Source organism: Triturus cristatus, chromosome 6, assembly GCF_964204655.1.
Source record: "Triturus cristatus chromosome 6, aTriCri1.1, whole genome shotgun sequence".
In the NCBI taxonomy this organism is placed as follows: Eukaryota; Metazoa; Chordata; class Amphibia; order Caudata; family Salamandridae; genus Triturus; species Triturus cristatus.
This window is the reverse complement of record NC_140589.1, coordinates 1771272425-1771278767: the sequence shown is the minus strand read 5'-3', so window position 1 is coordinate 1771278767 and position 6343 is coordinate 1771272425. Positions and strand designations below refer to the sequence as shown.

The window sequence follows — 6343 nt, the reverse complement described above, 5'->3', positions numbered from 1 at the left end:
TCTATGTATGCATACTGTTTTTCTATGTCAAACCTTTCCCAAAATCCCCCTTCCCATCCAATCAACGGACCCTAACCCTCTTCCCCCGGGCTGTGTGACTTATTGTCGAGGTGTAACTAAATTAAAAGTACACCAATACTTAATCACACACTTGCTGGGGCGGATGTGGTGAAAGCAACACTACTTCAATTTCAATGCAGAGCGATGATCTTCTTCTGCTTGCCCACCCATGAGTAGGATATTTCACAGGTTATTTTATTTAACAAAGGAACATATACCTCAGCATGAATTGCCGGCATTGATTTGATTTGTTTGTTGTCATTCCTCATATACAGCACTAACTGTTAGACTGTAGGCATAGCCAAGTCGACAAAACTATAGTTTGTAACTCTGTCTAGTAGGCTATCCTCATAATATCCAGCATTCATTTTTTTTGTCAAATATTTGAACATATAATTGTTGCTCGGTAAATTCTGTGATGTACTTCATTCAACTACTCCTCTAACAGTCTCTCAAAGGCGATTGACTATCTCCTTTTCTTTTTTTGGAAATGCTGCTACCCTGCCAGTGTATACTACTACTATACTACCACCACCACCCCAATCATGGCATGTATGAAAAAGGAAACCATCTTCACCATGCAGCCAGTGCTGTGCCACAGTTGGACATAAACATCAAGCACCGGTAAGAGAGAAGTTTGGGGGAGGCAGAATCAATAATGGACATGTCAATGATGTCAGTTTCAAACACCACTCCAAAGAATGCATAGTAGGACCAGTCAATGAGTGAGGTGTGTCGCATCTATCTGTTTGTGTCTTATACAGTCAGCAAATTATTGAAATCAAACACACGCTATGGGCGGCCATGCACCAGCAAAGAAACAGTGTGATGTAAAACAGTTACCCCACCTACAAAACATTAACAACATTGCATGTAACATAGAAAAATATATTTAATTGACCCTAACAAATAAACTAAACCCACAAAAGCTGACCCACCCCCCTCCCTAACCCCAACGACTGTCCATAGAAATAGAGAACGCCCAAACGAGTGAGGAAACAAACAGGAATTAAAAAAGGGGCAGTGACAGGGACTAACTGGTGGGGCGGGACTGGAGGAGGACACGAATCTGGTCCTCTAAATGGGCGACGCGGCGTCTAAGGCCGCGGCAGTTGCAACCACAGTGGGGGGGGGCACCGGAGATGGCACGGTGGCGGCGGGCAGCCGCCAGACGGTGGCGCCGTACCGCTGGAGGGCGGTGGCTGGGGCCCGGGGCACTGGAGGAGGCTTCAATTGCTGCTGCACTCTCCTCCTCCTCCTCGGCTAGGACCACCAGCCGCCGGTATTCCTGCTGGATTGCCTCCAGCTTCCGGCGCCGTGCCTTGGCGGCCAACTCCTTGCGGTTGATTTTCGGAGTAGCTGTGTATCAAAAAGAAAAAAACACGACAATTGTAAAATATAGTCTTAATAAAACAGTAGGACAAGGTAATTATTTATACACATAGTGGCATGGTAGAGTAGCACTATAAAATAAAGCACAGTAGTACATAACATTTTAAATGTCGCCCGTCCTTCTTCCTTCCACCTGTCTTACACTTTTTAGTTGAACAGTGCACCAGGTGCTCTTCTCCATAAAACTTTCAAAGCGGAGTTGAAATCAGATAGATGAGGCCATTGGTTACTCAATACTCTGGCTCCTAGTCCTATACCAATTAAAGGGAATTCTAGTCTTCTAGTTCACTCTTCAAACGTCCCCAAGAACTCATACTTACTTACGACATCGGATAGCGGGCGGACTTTGTCCGCCCGCCATCCGACTGCTAAAAAGGGTGGGGGTCCCGTGGGGACAATTAATTAGGATGATGCGCCCGGCACAGTGGCGGGCGCACCCTGTTATTTTAATTTTAAATTCTGGTTGGCTTTGCTGAAAGCAATGCTAAAATGTTGTGCTGCTTTTCCAAGCACAACATGACGGGCCTCGCACGGAGCCTGTCACGTTTTGCTTTGAAAGTCGGGGGGTACCATAGCATCGGTAGGTACCCTCCATGGGGGCCCCCAAGCATACTCTGCAATGTGTGCATGCCTTTCCGTGGCGGACGGTAATGCCGCCACGCAAAGGCATTCCAAAATGCAGATTATATGGCTGCCGGTGTGGTGAGAGAGACACCACCGCCATATTGAACCCTTTTCCGCCTAGACATGTCTGAATATTTTCTACAGGGATGGCGGGAGGTTTGCCCCTGCTGTGACGGCAGTGAATTCCAGCCAGCCCGGCGGGGGCAATACGCCCACCATCCTAATGGGGCCCTAATTCACAACTTTACAGTATACATAGACATACAGTACACCTTTGCAGTGAGTGTGCTGTCAAGTTCAACAATAGTTAAAGATTATGAATCTAACTTACCACCGCCTGCCACTGGTGCTGCCACTCCCCCTCCGTTGCTATCTGCAACTGCCGCATCCTCGCCCTCGGCGTCGCCTTCGCTGGCCCCAGCAATGGTGGTCGGTAGTGCGCCTAGAAAACATTACACATTTATTAGGCAACATATACACCTCCCCCCTATTGATCAGTAGCAAGGTTGAAAAATGAGTTAATACTAACATAAATCACTAGTACAAATCAGGTAGTAGTAGAGTAGACACTAAGTTATATGATCATTGTAGCATTTGCTTGATTAGCCCTAGCCATGCACATGTGACGTTACCTTTACCTTGCAGCTTCTTAAGACACCTTTGAGCCCACATGACCTGCCTCACACTGCTACTGTCTAGTCTACGCGCTGCGTACAGGCGGTCAACAAACATTAACCAGCCACTTTTTTAGGAAGAACTGGTGTACTACTGTTACTGTTAGTCCATATTGCTTATCCATAGATGCTACACTTTTTGGCACGGCTGAGAAATGCTTGCAAGTTGCAATATACTAACGCACACCATTTCTTTTTTCGCATTACAGACGCAAGATTCGCTTCTACGAACCAGAGCTTCTGAACGATGCACCAACTACCAGTACTAGGTTCTTCTGAGGTGAGGGGTCCCTTCACTCACATCTTCATTTATAAATGTATATAAACTAAATTGCTATGGGATGGTGGTGCTGCCTTCCACCACTTCAGTTATCATGATTTAATTCCCAACTGTATTAGTGTAACAATGTATTTTGTTTTAATGTTATTGATTTGCCGGTTGGTGCTGCTAAGATAACAGTGTACAGACCTTCTCAAATTGAAATAAAAATTTTAAACTTACATAGACTTCGTGGTATTTGGTGTGGAGTGGACTAACTTACACGATTGAGCAAATTAAAGTAAGGGTGTGCATGTGAATTGCTTCCACGACAGAGGTTGGGTGTGTTAATGTTCTGGGTTGTCTACTTGTTGGTTGTCTTGGGGGGAGGGTTCCGAGACCTAATAGGTATGACAAGACAGTACTATAGTCAAGCAGTGGAATTGTGGTGGGTGCGGAATTTCTGATTGAGGTGTGCAAGGAAGGTCCAACCTACCATCACCAACATCCTATTTTCTGGTGCAAATGTATGTGCAAGATCCCTACAACAGTTGTATGTCCTATAGGGTATCATATCAAAATATTAAGAAATCTGGTAGGGCTGTTGCTGTGAATTTTCAAAGCCTAAACATCAACAAGAGTAAAAAGTAGTACAAGACAACGACCCAACGGATTGTACGAGCTACTGGTGAATATGAGTTTTATATTACAACCTTTCACAAAGAGTGCCACTGGGCAAGACTAGCTACTACAGTACAGACAGACAGACTGATAGTATGTAGTAGTACTCAGTCATCGTAGCGGAGGCAGGGATAAGCTTTTTGAAACCGTACAGATCGAAGGATAATTGGTGGTAAAAAAATAGCATTTGGAAACACACTATAGTTCGGGAGAAATGGGGCAGTAAAAGTTATGGAATAAGAAATATTATTAAAAACAAGAAGACTTACTGGGGCCAGCAGAGGAGCCCTCAGCGGTGTCCTCCTCGTGGTGTTCCTGTCCCGCCGACTGCCCAGTCCCTGCCCGTCTGCCCCTGGGTGCTGATGAACAGGAAAGATATAAGAAAGACAAACATTGATGGATGGTGTCAACTTAAGCAAATACAATTTTTTTCAACAACGGTCAAAAAACACTTATCTAAACAATTGCAATAACTACATTGACCGATCTCATCTGGTCAACATGTAATATCGGGGGATTCGCAGTTCGACTACTTAAGTTACTATTTATCAACAGTAATCCATTCTTCCATTCTGATTCCAGAAAACTAAGTTACAAGTAAGCCTAAGTATTAGTACAACCTACCACCCAACCTAGCCCACCTATTCCAGGCATGCCAATTGTACATTAAGTATGCATTTCGACTGTATTCCTCAACAATGTGTATGATCCAATCATGGAGGACACATTAACATGACTACATTTTTTGTATATACACAATTTTGGTTTGATTGATGCTCATCTGCTACTGCTAAGTAACTGCAAAGCCTACCTCCACTCATTGAACAAACTAGAAAGGTTCTAAAGACTGGCGTACTAGCAGCACGTCACGTAACTGAGTGAGGGGGCATCACGCATACCACTAACCAATTAGAAGCTCATACAAAGTACCTAAACCTATGTATCAATCCGCCCCTATCTATTAGTGACAGGACAAAGTAAGGAGTGGACATGAGTCACTGTAGCATTACGTAACTTAATTTCTCTAAAATAAACTCGTAAAGAATCACGCTAAGCAAGCGCAAACGCAAAGCTGCAAACAAGTAAGATTAGTAGTAGCGCAGAAGAGCACCTGTGTCATAATCACAGAAGACTTTTAAACATTATTAACCTGGAATGTATTGCAAGCAGCAACATTCTATCTGGTTGGAAGGAAAAAAAGATATTCGCAATATATAACATAGAGCAGAAGAACAGACACAAAGTTGTAATAATTAAATAGGTACTCACCAAGCCCCGGGACCTCCACTCCTAGCAGGTCCAGCAGGTCCTGCTCACGGTCCAGGATGTCGGACCACCGGTGCGTCAGCTGTGCCTGGGTGCGCCGGACCCCAGAGATGCGAGACACTGCCCGGCGCACCTTCCCCCACCGCTGCCGACGCTCCCGGAGGCCGTACCCGGACCCAGGCCTGCCACCTGCTGCCAGGGTTGAGGGGAGGTGGCGCTGCACAAAGAAAATTAGTGCAGCCAACTCCGCCTCCCCAAATAAGGCCCGTGCATGCACCCCTTGTGGGCGCCGCCTTCCGCAAGGAAGGCGGTCGCGGCTCTGGCTGCGCCGGCGAACAGCCCTGCCCTTGGACATGGTTCTGGGGACGGGGCGGGAAAGAAAAGGTAAAATAAATAAAGGAGTAAAGGAAATAAATAGCAGGCAATACAAAGAGAAAAAGTAGCTAAAAAACAAAAAAAAAGGTACACAAAAACCAAAAATATAGAGGCAGGAAAATAGTTAGAGAAATAATAAGTAATAAAGATCCGAAAAAAGTGGCTATAAACAAAGGATTGAAAAGATTTAGGGAGGATTGAAAATCAGGCCCCAGAACCATGCAATAGAGTGGAAAACAAGATGGCCGCGCCCGTTGCGACCACGTGGGCAAGTTCGCGCGATATTTTCTCCCTGAGCAAGCAAAAAGCAACGCGATCAAGTAAAAGCGATCGCGAACAGGAAATATCGACCGCGAACATGCATTGCGCGACCCGGAACAGGAAGTAAACAACGCCAGAGGGCGGGACAAGTGAAAACAAGATGGCCGCGCCCATGAGCGACCGCATGGGTAAGTTGGCGACCCGCGAACACGCAAAAAATACCGCGAACAGGCGGCAAAAAACTTCCGCATCTTCGCGATATTTCCGGCGTGTTTGCGGAGATTTTCTGCAATCTCGCGATAATTTGCGGAGGTTAATTCCGCAAATTCCGCCCACCCCTATCTAACACCTTCTGACCCCGCCGCAAGTCGTTGTTATGACGTGCTGGGTAATGGTATGCGTTCTTACAATGCAGTCGTTGTAATGACTGCATTGTAATAGCCTGCGGGGAAAAGGATTCATGGTAAACGATATTTACCCCATTGGCCAGATGGGATTATGGGAAAGCACAAGGGCTTTTTCATGAATGCACGGTATATACTTTCTATTTATGGTAAGGTCTGTTTTACCAACTTTAGTTGCCAAAAGCAAGTCTTAAAGATTAGATATCTGTTACCCTGAGTAAAGGTCAGTGTCCAGATAGATGCCCAGGTTATGGACTACTTTAGTAGGCACTGGGCATGCACCATAACATCGGGCCAAGGGAGGGATCGCAGATTTTGAATCACTGTATTAGGAATGAGTAGCTCAA

At 45.5% G+C, this 6343-nt stretch overlaps 1 long non-coding RNA gene across 1 annotated transcript; it reads right to left on the bottom strand.

The window, feature by feature from the left end:
• Nucleotides 1-935: 935 nt before the first annotated feature.
• LOC146821964 (uncharacterized) lies at nucleotides 936-4976 on the bottom strand. Its single transcript, XR_014962796.1, has 3 exons — nucleotides 3960-4976; nucleotides 2408-2518; nucleotides 936-1419 (listed from the first exon to the last, which is right to left on the bottom strand). It is a non-coding gene; the product is annotated as an uncharacterized LOC146821964 (long non-coding RNA).
• Between the last annotated feature and the right edge of the window lie 1367 nt (nucleotides 4977-6343).